The 20,904-nt window shown below is 50.6% G+C and overlaps 1 protein-coding gene across 3 annotated transcripts in view; it reads right to left on the bottom strand.

Annotated features, from left to right (window-relative positions):
* The window catches only part of RHOG (ras homolog family member G), a 145,744-nt gene extending 130,562 nt beyond the window's left edge, over positions 1–15,182 (bottom strand). The window contains exon 1 of one of the 3 annotated variants that reach the window (XM_073661107.1): positions 15,164–15,182. The gene's annotated coding sequence lies outside the window, so the exon portion shown is untranslated. Of the gene's footprint in view, positions 1–14,523; positions 14,609–15,152 lie in introns of those variants that run through there. The other 2 variants (XM_073661101.1, XM_073661104.1) reach the window with 2 other exon arrangements.
* Between the last annotated feature and the right edge of the window lie 5,722 nt (positions 15,183–20,904).

Here is a 20,904-nt window from a genome sequence, read left to right as displayed (position 1 = left end):
GGACGTCACCCCCCGACTGCACTGTGCCAATGGCGGACAATGAAGCAGCCCTAAACCAGAGTCTCCCGTTTGCTCCTGAAAATCTGTAATTCCCAGAAGAGAGGAGACTGTTATATAGAATTACAATATGCAACAAATCCAACCGTGGAAGGAGGTACAGTGTCCTGTACTGGGATTGTCCAGTGCCGTGAATCCTGTGCCCACCTGCAGGTGTAGATCGCCGGGGACACAATATAGCGGCACAATGCCATAAAGTGCATGTACACTAATGCCAGAAGCTTCTCCAACAACATGGAGGAATTAGAATGAATTTTGTTGGAAAATAGGGGGGAAAATAATAAATTACTGATAGGGGTTTGTTATCAGTCTCCAAAAATAATGGAAGTAGCGGAGAATATCCTCGTAAAGCAAATAGATGAAGCAGCGACTCAAGGAGAAGTCATTATTATGGGGAACTTCAACTACCCCGAAATACATTGGGGGACAGAAACCTGTAGTTCAAGCAAAGGTAATAGGTTACTGACAACTATGAGAGACAATTACCTTTCACAACTGGTTCAGGACCCAACAAGAAGGGGGGCACTGCTAGACCTAATATTAACCAATAGGCCAGACCGCATATCAAATATACGAGTTGGGGGGCACTTGGGTAATAGTGATCACAAAATAATACGTTTCCATGTAACCTTTAATAAGATGTGTAGTAGAGGGGTTACAAGGTGCGAGGCAGTGACCGGGATCGTATACGAGGGACGTTATATCTCCCCCAGAATGTGTACAGAGACCTATTAAACCCATTGGAGTGCACTGAGGTCACAGACACAGCTGCGGCTGCAATGCAGGAATGAAGGTGAGCAATCACCTGGTCAGACTACCTGGCTAAGGCAGATTAAGTAAAACCTGGCAGGGCCTTCATTTCTGGGAGGAGGTCACAGGAGGCAGTGGGGCGGCCTCCTCCCTCCAACCCGGGATTCCAGTGGCTCTTACCACAGCTCCTTTAACACCCTGCACTAAGGTTTAGTGTTGTTCTATGTTGGTATCTGCTAGGAGCAGAGCAGGAAACCTCAGCAGGATGGAGGGTGGCTGAACCACCGCCTGGGAAGCCTCTGCACCTGTCAGGCTCTGAGCGGCCGGCGTGGCCATTGCCCTCGGCAACCATTGTGTATGGGCTTTCTGTTAACCCGGCTGCGAACTGGAGGACTTTCTGTTAACCCGTGAGTTGCTGAAATAAAAGCTGTTTATGTTGGACTTGCTTGGGTCACTGCCTCAGTTACTGCACGGTGTGAACACCGCCGCCTTACAGTTTGGTGGAGAATGCGGGCATAGTGACTGAGGCATACCCCACCGGCCGCTGCATGACCACAATCCGGCCTGCCACCTTTCAGCCTCATCCAGTGGACAAAATGGAGGAGCTGTTAAAGCAGCTGACACTCGCCCAGCAGCAGCAGCTGCAGTCTCAGCGGCAACAGCAGGAGCGGGAACAGCAGCGTAATCAACAGCAGCAGCTCCTGTACCAGCAGCAACAAAAAACAAACGAGCTGCTGCTGCAACAGATTGCTGCCCTGCGGGAGACACAGACGGCACCAGCCCCAGAACGTCGCGAGGCCCGGGACAAGGTTCACTCAGCGTTAAGGAAGATGGGACCGGAGGACGACGTGGAAGCCTTCCTGACCATTTATGAGCGCACGGAAGAGCGGGAAAACCTACCAGCCGGCCAGTGGGCAGAAGTGGTGGCTCCATTTTTGGTCAGCGATGCCCAAAAGGCCTGCCTCGACCTCAGTCGACAGGACGCCCAGGACTACCAGAGACTCAAAGGTGAGATCCTTGCCCGGCTGGGGGTCAATACATACGTGAGGGCTCAGCGTGTGTTTTCGTGGGCCTATGTGGAGACCCGACCCGCCCGGTTTCAGGCTTATGACCTCCTGCAGCTGGTAAAGAGGTGGCTCCAGCCTGAGACTTTGACTCCAGCCCAGATGGTGAAGAGGGTGGTGATTGACCGGCTGGTGAGGACTCTGCCAGTCGCTATCCAACGTTGGGTGGGTCAAGGGGACCCCGGCACACTCGACCAGGTGGTCAGCTTGATCGAGCGTGACTCAGCCACTCAGGACTCTATCCGGGAATCTGCCCCCTTGCGGCTGTCACGCCGATCCCTGCCCACCCAGGAGTCGGGAAAGGGGTCGCGTCCCTCTGCTGGGGACAGTCAGCACCGTAACCGTGCTGAATGGGAACCCCGGAGTGAGAGTGGCAGGAGACCGGTTCCCTCCCAAACTGTCATAAGACCTAACAGTACCTCCACCCTTAGGTGCTGGAGGTGTCAGGGGCCGGGACATGTGGTTGCTAATTGCCCCCTGACTACGGAACCCATGGACTGTGGATATAGCCGCCGGGTTTCAATGTATGCCCAGACCGTCTGCACGGCGAGCGCCGACCCCCGGGACAGTGAACTCCAACTATGCCAGGTACTGGCTAATGGGTACCCCACGGAGGCCCTCCTGGACTCAGGGAGCCTTGTGACTTTGGTACATGGGTCGCTGGTGGCAGGAGACAACCCCAGTGGACGGCCCGTTGGGGTTGTGTGTATCCATGGGGACCTCCGAGAGTACCCAACTGCGGAGGTAGTCTTGTCCACGCCGTGTGGAGAAATAAAACATGTGGTAGAGGTGGTAAAAACTCTTCCCTATGGGACCGTGTTGGGAAGAGACTTGCCCCTGTTCTGGACTCTGTGGAAAAACAAAATCCATATTACAGGCGTTGTACCCAACGAACCTGAGTCAGGGGAACCTGCTGTAGGGGTGTCCAACCTAGGGACAGAGTGTGACCCCGATAGGTTTCCCTTAGAGGTGCTGGCAGGAGAGGTCGAGTAGATCCCATCGATCCCCTAGCTGGAAGTGTCCCGGGCCACGTTTGGGACGGCTCAGCTACAGGATCCCACCCTGACTCAGGCGCGAGAAAGGGTGTTAGAGGTAAATGGCATAGCTCAACAGCCCGGTGCCGATACTGTATTTCCACGCATGGTAGTCAACGGTGTGTTGCGCTATAGGATAGATAAGATCAGGGACGAGGTTGTGGAACAGTTAGTGGCACCTCAATCGTACCGTCGGGCGGTTCTGGAGATGGCACACTCACACCTGCTGGGTGGACACTTAGGGGTAAAAAAGACGCTATAACGTATCTTACAGCGGTTCTTTTGGCCTGGGGTTTACGCGGAGGTCAAAAGGTACTGCGAATCCTGCACCGAATGTCAGTTGACCACACCCACTGCAAGTTTCCGTAGCCCATTGGTTCCCCTGCCAGTGATAGGGGTACCTTTTGAACGGATTGCAATGGACTTGGTAGGACCCATTGTAAAATCCGCCCGTGGCCACCAACATATACTGGTGGTCGTCGACTATGCCACCCGGTACCCGGAGGCTATACCGCTACGCCACACCTCAGCGAAACTGATTGCACGGGAGCTGTTTGCCATGTTCTGTCGCCTTGGAATACCCAAGGAGATCCTGACGGATCAGGGGACCCCCTTTATGCCCAAAGTGACAAGGGAACTGTGCAAATTGCTAAAAATTAAACAATTGCGCACCTTGGTGTACCACCCTCAAACCGACGGGCTAGTAGAACGGTTCAATAAAACCCTCAAGTCCATGTTAAAAATGGTGGTTTCTAAGGATGGAAGGGATTGGGACATGTTGCTACCCTATTTGATGTTTGCTGTCCGTGAGGTACCCCGGGCTTCCACAGGGTTCTCTCCCTTTGAGTTATTGTACGGCAGACACCCTAGGGGTCTGTTGGACGTAGCCAAAGAGACATGGGAACAAGAGCCGACTCCGCATAGGAGTATAATTGAACACGTGTCTAGTATGCAGGACCGGATCGCGGCGGTCATGCCCATCGTGAAAGAACATCTGTTAGATGCCCAGGCAGCCCAGAGGCGCACATATAATAAAAGAGCCAGAGTCAGGTCTTTTAACAAGGGCGATCGGGTGTTAGTTCTGGTACCCACAGCCGAGAGTAAGCTCATGGCCAAGTGGCAAGGGCCTTACAAGGTTCGAGAAAAGGTGGGGGAGGTAAATTACCGGGTGTATCAGCCGGAAGGAGGAAACCTGAGCAGCTTTACCATGTAAACCTGTTAAAACCTTGGAAAGATCGAGAGTGTTTAGTTACAGACGTCACCCCGCGCATATCACCAGAGAGTTCTCTACCTTCAGCCAGGGAAGCATCCGAGGGGGAGGTCAGGATAAGTGATGCTCTCACTAAACAGCAGCGACGGGAGGCTCGCTCGCTGGTGCAGCACAATACCGACGTGTTCTCAGAGCTTCCGGGTAGGACTACGGTGATCCAACATGACATTGTCACCGAACCTGACCGTACCGGGTACCCGAGGCCCGGAGGCAAGCCATCACGGCTGAGGTAAAACAAATGCTTCAGTTAGGCGTCATAGAGGAATCCCGGAGTGAGTGGGCTAGCCCCATCATACTGATTCCAAAACCAGACGGATCGTTACGCTTCTGTAACGATTTCCAGAAATTGAATGAAGTGTCAAAGTTCGACCTTTATCCAATGCCCCGGGTGGACGAGCTGATTGAGAGACTGGGGCAGGCCCAGTACTTTACCACGCTCGATCTCACCAAGGGCTACTGGCAGCTACCTCTCACAGATTCGGCGAAGGAAAAGACCGCCTTCTTATCTCCGGAGGGTCTATACCACTATGTGGTCTTACCTTTTGGGTTACATGGAGCCCCGGCTACATTCCAGAGGTTGATGGACATAGTGCTCAAGCCTCATCAGGAGTACGCATCCGCGTATCTAGATGATATTATCATCTTTAGCACTGACTGGCATACGCACCTATCACAGGTACAAGCGGTGCTGGATTCTCTCCGAGCCGCGGGGTTAACGGCAAACCCAACAAAATGTGTGATAGGGCTAGAGGAAGCCCGATATTTGGGGTATGTGATTGGCCGAGGAGCTATCAAGCCCCAAATCAATAAAGTTAAGGCCATAAAAAACTGGCCTAAACCGTCAAGTACAAAGCAGGTGAGGGCGTTCCTTGGCATCCTTGGGTATTACCGCCGATTTATACCTAATTTTGCTGGGCGAACGGCGGCCCTGACCGATCTCTTGAAAGGGAAAAAATCGGTAATGGTTCAGTGGAACCCTCAGGCAGAGGAAGCTTTTCAGTCCATGAAGTTGGCCCTGTGTGGACAGGGGGTCCTCATCAGCCCCAACTTCAAGGAAGCCTTCATTGTACAGACAGATGCCTCAGAGGTAGGCCTAGGAGCGGTATTGTCACAAAAAGTGAATGGTGAAGAGAACCCGGTCACCTACTTGAGTAGAAAACTTATCCCGGCAGAGAAAAACTATAGCGTGGTAGAGAAGGAGTGTTTGGCTATTAAGTGGGCCTTGGAATCACTACGTTATTATTTACTCGGGCGTCAGTTCCGCTTGGTGACGGACCTCTCACCCTTGGTATGGATGAGGAACGCCAAGGAGAGGAATGCGCGAGTCACCAGGTGGTTCCTGTCACTGCAAAATTTCAGTTTCTCTGTAGAACATCGCCCTGGGAAGTCACAGGGAAACGCGGATGCCCTGTCCCGGGCACCCTGTATGGCGGCAAATGTTCAACCCCACAAGTCTGAACAGAGGGGGGGGATATGTGAGGCAGTGACCGGGATCGTATACGAGGGACGTTATATATCCCCCAGAATGTGTACAGAGACCTATTAAATCCATTGGAGTGCATTGCAGTCACACACACACCTAAACAAGTCCAACATAAACCTATATACATACTGCACAGTACCGCTCCTCCTGCCCTGTATATATACACTGCACAGTACTACTCCTCCTGTCCTGTATACATACACTGCACAGTACCACTCCTCCTGTATATATACACTGTACTGTACCGCTCCTCCTGCCCTGTATATATACACTGCACAGTACTACTCCTCCTGTCCTGTATATATACACTGCACAGTACCGCTCCTCCTGTCCTGTATATACATACTGCACAGTACCACTTCTCCTGCCCTGTATATATACACTGCACAGTACTACTCCTCCTGTCCTGTATACATACACTGCACAGTACCACTCCTCCTGTCCTGTATATATACACTGCACAGTACCGCTTCTCCTGTCCTGTATATATACACTGCACAGTACCGCTCCTCCTGTCATGTACATATACACTGCACATTACCACTCCTCCTGTATATATACACTGCACATTACCACTCCTCCTGTATATATACCCTGCACAGTACAGCTCCTCCTGTATATATACACTGCACAGTACCGCTCCTCCTGCCCTGTATATATACACTGCACAGTACCACTCCTCCTGTCCTGTATATATACACTGCACATTACCACTCCTCCTGTCCTGTATATACATACTGCACAGTACCGCTCCTCCTGTCCTGTATATATACACTGCACAGTACCGCTTCTCCTGTCCTGTATATATACACTGCACAGTACCGCTTCTCCTGTCCTGTATATATACACTGCACAGTACCGCTCCTCCTGTCCGGTATATACAGTACATACTGCACAGTACCGCTCCTCCTGCCCTGTATATACATACTGCACAGTACCACTTCTCCTGCCCTATATATATATACACTGCACAGTACCACTCCTCCTGTCCTGTATATATACACTGCACAGTACCACTCCTCCTGTCCTGTATATATACACTGCACAGTACCACTCCTCCTGTCCTGTATATATACACTGCACAGTACCGCTCCTCCCCTGTATATATACACTGCACAGTACCACTCCTCCTGTCCTGTATATATACACTGCACAGTACCACTCCTCCTGTCCTGTATATATACACTGCACAGTACCACTCCTCCTGTCCTGTATATATACACTGCACAGTACCACTCCTCCTGTCCTGTATATATACACTGCACAGTACCACTCCTCCTGTATATATACACTGCACAGTACCACTCCTCCTGTATATATACACTGCACAGTACCACTCCTCCTGTCCTGTATATATACACTGCACAGTACCACTCCTCCTGTCCTGTATATATACACTACACAGTACCACTCCTCCTGTCCTGTATATATACACTGCACAGTACCAATCCTCCTGTCCTGTATATATACACTGCACAGTACCGCTCCTCCTGTCCTGTATATATACACTGCACAGTACCGCTCCTCCTGCCCTGTATATATACACTGCACAGTACCGCTCCTCCTGCCCTGTATATATACACTGCACAGTACCGCTCCTCCTGCCCTGTATATATACACTGCACAGTACCACTCCTCCTGTCCTGTATATATACACTGCACAGTACCACTCCTCCTGTCCTGTATATATACACTGCACAGTACCACTCCTCCTGTCCTGTATATATACACTGCACAGTACCACTCCTCCTGTCCTGTATATATACACTGCACAGTACCGCTCCTCCTGTCCTGTATATATACACTGCACAGTACCACTCCTCCTGTCCTGTATATATACACTGCACAGTACCGCTCCTCCTGTCCTGTATATATACACTGCACAGTACCACTCCTCCTGTCCTGTATATATATACACTGCACAGTACCGCTCCTCCTGCCCTGTATATATACACTGCACAGTACCACTCCTCCTGTATATATACACTGCACAGTACCACTCCTCCTGTATATATACACTGCACAGTACCATTCCTCCTGTCCTGTATATATACACTGCACGGTACCCCTCCTCCTGTCCTGTATATATACACTGCACAGTACCACTCCTCCTGTCCTGTATATATATACACTGCACAGTACCGCTCCTCCTGTCCTGTATATATACACTGCACAGTACCACTCCTCCTGTCCTGTATATATACACTGCACAGTACCGCTCCTCCTGTCCTGTATATATACACTGCACAGTACCACTCCTCCTGTCCTGTATATATATACACTGCACAGTACCACTCCTCCTGTCCTGTATATATATACACTGCACAGTACCGCTCCTCCTGTCCTGTATATATACACTGCACAGTACCGCTCCTCCTGCCCTGTATATATACACTGCACAGTACCTCTCCTCCTGTATATATACACTGCACAGTACCACTCCTCCTGTATATATACAGTACATGACAGAACAATAATACATTACAGGACACCGAACATAAGAACAAAACAAGACGACAAATCACAGAAAATAGAAACAAAATAAATCACCGCAGGAATATATATATATATACAGGAAATAAATATTATAAAACCTATAAGACCCCCGGCCCAGCTTCATTCATACTACTATATACAATCCCACACAACACTCACACCGTCCTATATACACATAAAACACCGTCCTATATACAAGATTATATACAATAAAACACTAAACCTAATATAACGTATATACAACCGGGAACTAACACTAACCTACTGGTCCCACTGCCTGACCTTAGTCACCCCCTTACCGCACCTCATTCACACCACAGAAAAACAAAAACAACAATATATACAATAGTGACATGAACAATTTTTTTTTTTTTTTTTTATATTTTATATTTTTTTTGTAATTTTTAATATATATACATAAAACACAGACCTACACTAACTATCCCACCACCCCTGATCCAGCTCTGGCCACAAAGTTCAGGATTACTCCGAGCTAGGATCAGGCCCCAAAGTTTTTCCCCAGGCGGGGCCTGGACCAGGCCAGATCAGTCCTCTTATCACCGCTGATGAAGAACCCCCCCAAATCCCCCACCCAACCTAACTAAAACCCCCTATTATACATTATATACAATATATACAGAACACAACCTACACACTCACCATCCAAGGCTCAAGTTCGATGCCGGCAAACCTTCTATTCAGGAGACAGAAATACAAAACAAAAATCTAGGGTGAAAAGACATCGGCCCACCACCAGGATATAGGAGTACTACCGGACTAAGGCACCCTGAAGGAAAAGCCCCTCCAGAGACGGGCCGCCCTCCGGGCACCCAGTCCTTCATACTCCAGAGAACGTACCTTCACCAGGTCACCTAGGATGTTCCTACAGACTTCATCTACATGGAGGATTTTACTCTGCGTCGAGACTAAAACTCGTGCGTTCCACGTGAAATACCTCACCACTGCGCTGACTATGAATAAAGTGTCTCGGTCCCTTCTCCCAAGGTCTCCGAACGCTCCATAGGCCCACCCGGCGTAGGACAGAGTAGCCAGCCGCGGCCAACCAATGGAAGCCCCCACCCTGTTGTACACCTCTGTATTAAAGGGACAATGAAGCAGGAAGTGCTCCATGCTTTCCAGCACGTTAGCACAAGCCTCACGGGGGCAATTCCTGTCCTCGGAGCTCCTGTACTTCAAATTGTCCCTCACATACAGCTTACCATGGAAGCAGCGCCAAGTCAAGTCCCAGTACTTCTCGGGGATCCTGGTAGAATTTAACAAACTCAACCCAACCTCCAGATCCCGACTTGGGCAGTCTTTGAGGGCCAATGGACTCTGAAAATGAGAAAGCAAGACCCTCATATCGAGGAGTTTCCTCGGGAGGGACCTCACCTCCCACATTCCCAGACCCCACCGGCGGATCATTTTCAGAACCGGGGTAACATAAGCCGGGAGATGCCCGTGTGGTGTGCGAAGATCCTTCAATCTTCCCCCTGTCTCCCATTCCTGGAAGAAAGGCTGAAACCATCCCTTGCAGGAGAATACCCACGGAGGAGCCCTCTCTTTCCAGAGGTTTGCCACGTTCACCTTCAAGAAAGTGTTCACTAGGAACACCACGGGGTTCACCATATTCAAACCCCCTAGTCTCCTCGTGCGGTAAGTGACCTCCCGCTTGACTAGGTTCAGTCTGTTCCCCCATAACATCTGGAAGAACAGACTGTAGACCCGTGTCCAGAGAGGCTCTGGCAAGACACAGACGCTGCCCAGGTAGATTAGCAAGGGGAGCAGGAAAGCTTTGCACAGGCCAACCCTTTCCCTCAGGGTCAAAGACCAACCCCTCCATTGGTCCACTCTTTGGGCGACACCTTTGATTCTGCCTTCCCAGTTTTTCGTGGGGTAATCACCCTGGCCGAATTCGATGCCCAGGACTTTGGCATGTTCTTGGGGTTCGGGGAGGGTGTCCGGAAGATCAAACCCGGGATCTCCGCCTCCCAGCCAGAGACTCTCACACTTATCCTGGCTGACCTTGGACCCGGATGCCTCTGAGTAGCGCTCCACTTCTGACATCACCGCTGCTGCCTCCTCTTGCGAAGAAACAAAGACGGTGACATCGTCCGCGTAGGCCACCACCCTCAGGATAGTCTCCGGCGCCGCCCCGCCCATCCGCACCCCCGCCAACGGTCTACAATCGATCCTTCTGAGGAAGGGATCGATCGCAAACGCGTAAAGCAAAGGGCTAAGAGGACAGCCCTGACGGACACCGGATCCTACCCCAAAAGGTCGTCCAATCCACCCATTCACCAGAGGGAAAGTCTCAGCCCCTGCATACAAGGTCTTAAGCCAGTCCACAAACCCTCCAGGCAGACCATACCTCAAAAGAGTGGACCAGAGGTACTCGTGGTTAACCCGATCAAAGGCTTTTGCCTGATCCAGGGTCAGCAAGAACCCCTTCCAGAGGCCCGCCCTGCCTTGCTCCACGGCCTCTCGGACACCTAGAACAGCACTAAAAGTGCTACGGCCAGGAACGCAACAGTGCTGAACCTCCGAAAGGAGCCGGGGTGCAAACTTCACCAGCCTGTTGAAAAGTATCTTAGCCAAAATCTTCCTGTCCACATTGAGAAGTGCTATGGGACGCCAGTTCTCAATGCGTGACGGATCCTTACCCTTTGACAAAATGATCAAAGCTGACCTCCTTAATGATCTCGGCAGAGTGCCCGAGGAGAGACACTCGTTAAACACCTGAGTCAAGAGGGGGACCAAAGAGTCCCTAAAGGTCCTAAAGAACTCGGATGTTAAGCCATCCGGACCTGGCGACTTTTTGGGCCTAAGCCCATCGATCGCCAGTCTCACTTCCTCTTCTTTGATCGCTTCTGCCAAATCGCCCAGCGAGAGGTCAGCCCCTGGCTCAGGAACAGATTCAGCCAGGAAAGCCGACATCCCGTCACGATCAAGCTCCCTCCTTCCCAAGAGGTGCGAGTAGTAGGAACTGACAACCTCCAAGATCCCTGATCTGGACCTTCTCAGGGACCCCGTACTGTCCACCAGCCCCGTCACTATCTTACTATTCACTGACATCTTACAGTTTCTGTAAGGGTCGGGCGAGCAGTACTTCCCGTAGTCCCTCTCGAAAACCAAAGATGCGTGCCTATCGTACTGACACCTCTTCAGCAAGGACTTCACTCTGGAGATCTCCTCGCGGCTACCTCCAGTCGAGACAAGATGCTCGAGTTTCCTCCTCAGGCTCTGATACAGGCGATCCCTGTTCAGGCTTCTGAGGTTCGAGAGCTGCCGGAAGAATCTCGCCACCCGATGTTTGAACATCTCCCACCACTCCGACTTAGTGTTACTTAGGCCCAGCAATGGTACCTGGCTCTGAAAGAATTCCTCAAAAGACCGTCTTACAGCTTCTTCCTCAAGGAGTGACGAATTCAGCTTCCAATAGCCTCTTCCCATCCGAGGAGTCTCTGTAACGTTCAGAGAAAACATAATCAAACAGTGATCGGAGAACTCCACCGACAACGGTGAAGAGACGGCCTCCTCCTTCAAATAAAACCTGTCTAGCCTAGACCTGCACTGAATACCTCTAAAAAAGGTGAATCCCGTGTCGCCCAGGTTGTGCCGGATGTGGACATCCACCAGGCGAGCCTCACTCACTATCCTGTTTAACGCGACGCAGTCATAAGCCAGCCGGTCTCCGGAACCTCCTCTATTACAGGATCTCGTGACATTGTTGAAATCCCCTCCGAAGACCACCTGCCGACTCGAAAATAAAAAAGGTTTGATCTTCAGGAAGAGACATTTGCGGTCCCACTTGGACTGGGAACCATAGGTGTTAATGAGCCGAAGCTCTTGTCCCCCCATGGAGACATCTAGGATCAAGCATCTCCCCATTTCTAATTCGATCACTCGTCTGCATTCAACCGCTGCGGTCTTAAAAAGGACCGCCACCCCGCTATACGGCTCGGCCGCAAGAGACCAGTAGGAGGGCCCATGCCTCCACTCCCGCCTTGCTTTATGCAAGGTTGATATATCGGTCAACCTGGTATCCTGCAAAAACAAAATGTCGGCGTCAAGTTGGCCGAGAAAATGAAAGGCCGTGTACCTTGCCGCATCTGACTTTATGCTGCAAACATTAATAGTTGCCAGCGTCAACGGGGTGGGTGCCGCCATCATGATTGATTGAATTAGATAGCCTTTTTCTTCCCACCACTGACAGTCCCAACCTCTTCCTCCGATAATGACGGGTTTTTAGTGCGCTTAAGACAAACAGATTCATCCATTCTCTCCTTACATAGATTCTTGCCCTCGTCTGGTGGTCCTGGGTTAGTCATCCCCCCAGAGGGCTTTGTATTTGCCCCCCGAGAGGAAGACCCAGCCATCTCCTGAGCCCCAACCACCTTGTCCGCAACCTCCGGCCCCGGGTCCCCACTTCCCCCCTCCAGAGGGAGGTCCTGGAGAGCCCCGAACCGGTTGGAGAGATCCACCAGAGGGGGGGCGGCTGAACCCTCCAATGGCGCTTGGATCACGGCCAGAGAGTCAGAGGGGTCGCACTCCAAAGAGGCAGCTCGAGACCTGGTCCCCCTCCTACCTCTGGCCGTTTTCCTGTTACCCTTTTTCTTTTTCTGTGACCACTCCCCCTCTCCCTCATCTAGACTGTCACCAGAAGAGGGTTCCTGGGAAGACGTGGCGTCCTCTCGCTCTTCCCTTTCAAGTCTCTTGACTTCCTCGCTCAATTCACTGTCTTTAGGATCCTCAGCTGCAAGTGAAGTACCTGGGTCAGAGTTTAGGGACATTACTCCCTGCCCCCTGTCCCCACGGCGCTTCTCCTGCCGCCTGATGGTGGATGGCGGCAGCTTGCTCCTCACCGGATCCCTGCCTCCCCCGCCCCTACTGGTCCCTTCACCGGCAAGATTAGTCCCGGCTTGCGCCTGTCCCACACTCGCCGCTTTCAGGACCGCATTGGCGAAGGAACGCGGACAGCGACTGAACGGGTGACCGAGGTCACCACACAAGTTACACCTAATCCTGCGACAGGCAGCAGCAAGATGACCGAGGTCCCCACACAGTGCGCATTTCTGGGTGGTACACTGCGCACTGAAGTGTGTGGGGCTACCGCACCTGTGACAGACCTTAGGCTGCCCCCGGTAGAAAATCAAGATCCTATCCCTCCCCAAAAAGGTTGAGGAGGGGATATGGGTAACAGTGTTTCCCGAAACCTTCAATCTCACCATGAAAGTCCAGGCCCCTGACCAGATACCATGGTCATCCAGATTCTTTTCGGGAATATTGGTGACCTCTCCGTATCGACTCACCCAGGTGGTAATGTCCATACAGGAAAGCGACTCGTTACTAGTCAAAACGGTCACTTTTCTGACTGAATCTTGGCGGGTTATTGCCAGGGGAAAGAGACCATGCCATTCGGGGCGACTCCGAGCCAGCTCATGGCGAGACCAGAAAAGCTCAAGGCCCTCCGGTCTCACGAAGCTGACATCGAAGTAGGAGGTCCCGTAGGGATGGATCAAGGCAAAGATGTCATATGCCGCAAAGCCCATCCCCAGCAGGAGCTCAACCACCTTCGACCTATCAGGACAGGCATCCTTGCTTACCCACTGGAGACGGACCACGTTCCTACGGTTACTCCTCTGCCCCGTTGTCGGCAGAGACCAGACAGTCTCTGCCCCTCTATCTCGGAAGGCTGAAAGACCATGTCTCTCTATCCAGAAAGACAGATCAACCTCCCTCCCCTCTACAGTGATGGAGCTCTCCCCTCTCCTCAGGGCGTGCAGGAGCTGCTGTTGCAAGTCACCATCCCCAGGGCCACCAGACGAGGGCGCACTACTACCCCCAGCACTGACAGCTCCTGAATAGCTTTGGGCTGAAGCCCCCGCCAATGCTGGGGGGGCAGCGGGACCAGCGCCTACTTCCCCCCACCAACACCAGTGCTGCTCCCACCATTCACTCCAGTACTATTCACACCATTCGCAGGACCAATACTCCCATCGTTCACTCCACTACTACTCACACCATTCGCAGGACCATTACTCCCACCATTCATTACACCACTACCCCCAACATTTGCTACACCACAACTCCCACCATTCCCACAATTCCCAGCATTCATTCCACCACTACCCCCACCATTTGCTACATCATCATTCACTGCACCACTACCCCCACCATTTGCTACATCATCATTCACTGCACCACTACCCCCACCATTTGCTGCATCATCATTCACTGTACCACTAATTCCACCATTCCTACTACTCTCATCATTTGCTCCACCATTACTCTCACCATCTGCTCCACCATTACTCCCATCATTCACTGCACCACTACTTCCATTCCCTTTACTTGTCACCCCATTACCTCTGCTGTTCTCTGCACCTTCCACAGTCACCTCCATTCCTTCCTCCCTTGTGTCTGGTGTCTCTGCACTCACACCTGCTGGGCCGGGGGAGGGGAGCACTCCCAGAGACTCCTTTCCCTGCAGCACCACACCCGTTTTCTTTTGGTTGCTGCTGGCTTTCTGCAGGTCGTCTCCTGGAGCGCCCCGCCCCCCTACTGCAGCATTTTGTTCCTTGTGCTGGGCAGACTGTTTTCTCGGCACCTCTGCCCGCCCTGCACCCACAGACTTTGGGGTCTTAGTGTCCTTTTTGGGCGCTGGGGCACACTGCCCCCCTGTCGCAGCAGTGTGCCCAGTGTTCCTCGCAGAGGTGTTTTTCACATCCTTCCCTGCCCCCCCGGCCCCGGTGATAACCGGCTTAGCCGCAGAGGGCAGGGAGGGAAACTCCACAGAACTTCCTATGTCCGGCGCTGTGAGTATCTCCACAGCCTCGCCCCCTGCACTGTTCCCCGCACAGATGGCAGCATCGCCGGACGTCCTTCTCCTCTCCCCACCTTGCCTCTGGCTCGAGCCCACTGCAGAGCCCGTGCCTTTAGGTTTGGTGGGGTTTAAACAGAAGGTGGCAGGCGCAACATCAGACATTGGTACATACTTGTAACTCACCACCTCCTGTGCGGCTCCTCCGGTCTTCCTCTTCCTCCTCTTGGTCTCCTCCACTGGTTTGTCCTCACCGAAAGAAAACCGTGTCAGGTCCACTGGAGACTCCAGCAGTCGGATCTCCCTCAGCAGTCCTCCTTCCTCCTCCTCCCCCGACACTTCAGCCTCTGCTGTCTGAGTCCTTTGCCCTGCAGGGAGACCACTGGAGCTCCGGCTCTGCCCCTCACTGGCTCCAGCAACTGAGACTCCAGTCACCTCTTCATCCTCCCCCTCCTCTTCACTAAGGACGCCGGCTGGCGGTTCTCCTGAGGTGTTTAACCCCTTCATTTCTGAGAACCAGCCGCTGGTTCTTAAACCTCTCCAGGAAGGGACCTGCGCTTTTCTCAATCCCCTCCCGGAGGAGCACTAACCTGACCACCTCGTCTCTGAGGGCTTTAAACCTCTGGGAGGTCGCGGCTCTTTCCTTGTTGGACGCCCGGGTGTTCAGGACCCGGGCCTCCCTCAGCTCCTCTTTCAGCTGGGTTAGTGCTTTGCCGGCGTCCTCGTACTCTCGCAATGTGGCGACCACTCGGGAGGAGAAGGAACTTGTGGACTCGCTGGAGCTCATCTCCCCCCAGGATCTTGCTGGGCTCTTGTTCCTGGAGCCTGGGGTGCCCCGGTCTCCCTCTCTGGGCTGGCGGTGAACAGTCTCGGGGTTGGAGCAGGTGGATGTACTCTTCCTCACCCTTCCCGATCTCCTCACTCCCTCCTGGGCCGGTTGTTGAGGCTCCTTCTCCCCCGCCGGCATAGACCGGGGGATAGGAGGCTGGGAAGCCATGCCGGCCTCCCAGTAGGCCTGCCTCTCCCTGGGGAGAAGAGAGGCAGACGACGACCCTCCTCCTGGAAGTGCTTGGGCTCAGGAGGCAGGTGCTACTCTCAGCACCACTCCTCCTGTCCTGTATATATACACTGCACAGTACCACTCCTCCTGTCCTGTATATATACCCTGCACAGTACCGCTCCTCCTGTCCTGTATATATACTGCACAGTACTACTCCTCCTGTCCTGTATATATACAATGCACAGTACCTCTCCTCCTGTCCTGTATATATACAATGCACAGTACCTCTCCTCCTGTCCTGTATATATACACTGCACAGTACCACTCCTCCTGTCCTGTATATATACACTGCACAGTACCACTCCTCCTGTATATATACACTGCACAGTACCACTCCTCCTGTCCTGTATATATACACTGCACAGTACCGCTCCTCCTGCCCTGTATATATACACTGCACAGTACCACTCCTCCTGTCCTGTATATATACACTGCACAGTACCACTCCTCCTGTCCTGTATATATACACTGCACAGTACCACTCCTCCTGTGCTGTATATATACACTGCACAGTACCACTCCTCCTGTCCTGTATATATGCACTGCACAGTACCACTCCTCCTGTCCTGTATATATACACTGCACAGTACCGCTCCTCCTGTCCTGTATATATACACTGCACAGTACCACTCCTCCTGTCCTGTATATATACACTGCACAGTACCACTCCTCCTGTCCTGTATATATACACTGCACAGTACCAGTTCTCCAGCCCTGTATATATACACTGCACAGTACCACTCCTCCTGTGCTGTATATATACACTGCACAGTACCACTTCTCCTGTCCTGTATATATACACTGCACAGTACCACTCCTCCTGTCCTGTATATATACACTGCACAGTACCACTCCTCCTGTCCTGTATATACACTGCACAGTACCACTCCTCCTGTCCTGTATATATACACTGCACAGTACCACTCCTCCTGTCCTGTATATATACACTGCACAGTACCACTCCTCCTGTCCTGTATATATACACTGCACAGTACCACTCCTCCTGTCCTGTATATATACACTGCACAGTACCACTCCTCCTGTCCTGTATATACACTGCACAGTACCACTCCTTCTGTCCTGTATGTATACACTGCACAGTACCACTCCTCCTGTCCTGTATGCGGGGTATCTGCTCTCGGTGACGCTCCCTCTGTGACGCACTTATCCTCTGCAGTTTCATATAGTGCATATTTCAGTACCCGGAGCTCAGCATGCAGTGACCTCCGCAGCGCTCCATACTTGGTTCTTGATCTCGCGCTGCCCTCTTGTGGTCTTCCAGAGTCGGTTTACCCTCTAGCAGTTGCATTGCCTTCCTATAGGAGGCTGCTGCAGGGCAGCACACCGGCGGCTCGCGGTCACAGCACTCACATATATTGTATTCTGCAGGTCTCCGCCACTTTCTGGAAAGGGGGATGAGTCTCCTGGTAAACGTATGGCTGTCAATATCTCTCCCGTCGGGGTTATCTCCAAACTTCCCCAGACTTCTGCCTTCTTCCACACTGATATTTTCCCCATCTGTTATTTTTCATAGACGATGCACTCAGCATCTCGAGGTGTGTCAGTCCACCAGCTTGCTGACGGTTTCCGATAGAATACAGCAGAATTAGGAATGCAGCTCTGAATGTGACTCCTACTACTGAGCATCAATAAGTAAAGCGGCTGGGGATGGAAACCGTCATTGTGACATCACGGATTCATTGAGAACGGCATTGTGTGTGTGACGGGATCTAGAAGGAGACACGAGCCGAGGATGACGAGATCCTCTGCCAAAAACGTCACTGCAGGGAGAGGCCGATGCACCGAAATGATGAAGCCGTCGTCTGAGCTCCACCACGCCCCCTCCTGGCCTGAATTATAATGAATACTTGGCGACACTGGCGTAACGCATCAAAAGTTGCAACATTTTTCCGTAACTATGAGTTGTGCAAAAGTTTTACATTTTATGCTGCTTTATGTTAGGAGGTCACACACCTTGTCTGACACACTGTGCAGAATTCTCAGCAGTGCAGATTTCACCAGAACATCATTCTCTGCAGATTCTCCTCCTCCACCTGTATAATCCTGAATGCTGATTGGATGGAACAGATCAGGAGACAGGTATACGTGTAATGAGTGGGTGTGGCTTCAGGATGCTCCACCCTTTAGCAGGGTGTACTGAATTATTAGCAGCTTGTTCTCCTCAGGGAAAATAGCACTCAGAGACACGGTGGAGGTGAGGAGGCCACCACAAAAACAGTAAAACACACATTTGGTAGACGCCTTGCTAAACTCACCAGGAGAGCTTTAATCTATAGCAATATGGGATGAGAAAAGAATGCAGCTAATGAATTCTGTGAGAACCTCATATTAGAAGTGGAAATAAAGAACAAAGACAACAAATTCTGAATGAAAATAGAGAAACCGGCTACAAACTAAAATGTGTCCATATAAATGCACAGAGACCGGGAAACAAGCAAGGAGAGATGGAGCTGCTAACACAGGAAGAATGATATGATGGCATAGGCATCACTGACACATGATGGAAATACAAGGCTAGAAGGATACAACCTATTTATTAGAAACAAGATTAACAAGAGAGGAGGATGTGTTACATTGTATGTTAGGAAAACGTATATCTCCACAGAGATCCAAGCTGCAGAGAATGGTAGCTCTGCAGAGACTGTTTGGCTAAGAATATAAAGAGAGAAGAACAGAAAGGACACCACTGTAGGCGATTACTATAGGCCACCTGGACAGAATGAAGATACGGATGACCTCTTTATGCATCACATGTCTTTGGTCTCAAAAAAGTACGACATAGTGATGATGGGAGATGTTAACTATCCAGATAATTGTTGGGAATCTCTCTCAGGCAAAAGTAACCGGTCCAGAAAATTCTTATCTTCTCTCACTGACAACTTTATCTTTCAAAAGGTAGAAGAGAGAACAAGAGGATCTGCCATCTTGGATCTAATCCTCACAAACATGGAGGAAATGGTTGAGGAGGTAAAGGTGGCTGGGAATATAGGAGCCAGCGATCGTGTATCCTCGAATTTAGGATTACAAGAGGAGGAAGACCTGCGAGTACTCAGACTTCAAGGTTGGACTGCAAAAAGAGCAAATTTTAATGGATGCAGAAAGAAATAGGAAGGATCCATTGGCCGGATGACCTCAAGGACAGAAATGTCCAAGGACGGGGAGATTTGGCGGAATGAAATCCACACTGCACAATCAGTAACAATCCTGAAAAGAAGGAAGAATTGGGATTCAAATTTCATATATTTCATATTTGCATGGTTTAGTGCAACTTTATTTGTTTGTTATGTACAGAGATGGCTCCTCTTAGTTCACACCTGTACATACCAGTTTTCTGTCAGTCCTTTTGCTATTTGTATATTGACTCTCTTGACCGAGCACTCCACCCTCCAGCCTTTGGTGGTTTTAATTGCAGCAGGATCCTACCTACCTATAAATGCAGGCTTTGGCCTAGGAGAGTGTTCACACTAGATAGATTCCCAGCAACAGGAGATCACCCTGTCGTTGCCTGCTGGGCATGCATGAATTGGCCAAGTTATGTGCTAAGCATCTCCCTTTTTTTCTTATAATCCAGAGCAGTAATGCTATTGAAATTTCATATATTTCATATATACATGCTTTAGCACTAGAGTGTAACTTTATTTGTAGCAAACAAGTCATCTGAGACTTAATCTAATTTCCTTCTATGATGGAATCACTGACTGGGTGGATCAGGGAAAAGCAGTAGATATAGTATATCTCGACTTCAGCAAAGAATTTGATAAAGTATCTCATAATATCCTTATTGAAAAATTGACCAAGTATGGGATTGACAAGGCTACGGTTAGGTGGATTCATAACTGGCTCAGTGATCATTCTCAAAGAGTGGTCATAAATGGTTGCACATCCAATTGGCAGAGTGTTTCAAGTGGGGACCACAAGGCTCTGTCCTGGCCCCAGTGTTGTTCAACATTTTTATAAATGATCTAGATAAGGGAACTGAAGGTAAACTAATCATATGATGCAAAGCTAGGAGGGATAGCTAACACTAGAGAAGAGAGAGAGGATTCAGAAGGATCTAGATAAGCTTCAACAATGGGCAGCGACTATTAGAATTGTATTTAGCAGGGAGAAATGGAAGATTCTACATCTGGGCAAGAAACATAAAAATGACATCAACAGAATGGGAGGAATAGAACTAAGCAACAGCACGTGTGAAAAAGACTTGTGTATACTAATAGATCACAGACTGCACATGAGTCAACAGTGTGATGCAGCAGCTAAAAGGCAAATACAATTCTGGGATGTATTAACAGAAGCATACAGTCTAGATCACGTGAAGTCATTATCCCCCTCTACTCCTCCTTGGTCAGACCTTATCTGGATACTGTGTCCAGTTCTGGGCACCACATCTTAAAAAAGACATCGAAAAACTTGAGCAAGTTCAGAGAAGAGCGACCAGGATGGTGGGCAGACTGCAAACTATGTCCTACAAGAAACGGTTAGGCTGCGTGCCCACTATGCGTTTTACAAGCGTTTTGCCGCGGAATTTCCGCAGTGAAAACGCTTAAAAAACGCTTGGTAATCCGTGCCCCATGGTCCCAAATGATAATCCGCATGTGCTGTGCACATGCTGCTGAAATTTCCGCTGCGGATTATCATTGCGGAAAAATACGCAGCATGTCCATTATTTTTGCGGACACGCACCATTGACTTGCATTGATTCGCATAATATCCGCATGACTACATGTGCACATGCGGATATCACACGGTTCAATGTGCGGATGATTCCCGGGTGTGGAGGACAGGAGACTATCCTCCAGACCCGGGTACCATAGAACCTGTAAAAAAAAAAGAATTAAATTAAAAA

The sequence above is a fragment of the Phyllobates terribilis genome, unplaced genomic scaffold, assembly GCF_046119375.1.
Source record: "Phyllobates terribilis strain yellow unplaced genomic scaffold, ASM4611937v1 Scaffold_2__4_contigs__length_985480577, whole genome shotgun sequence".
NCBI lineage: Eukaryota > Metazoa > Chordata > Amphibia > Anura > Dendrobatidae > Phyllobates > Phyllobates terribilis.
Note: the sequence above shows the minus strand (reverse complement) of the source record. Positions and strands in the feature narration are given on the sequence as shown.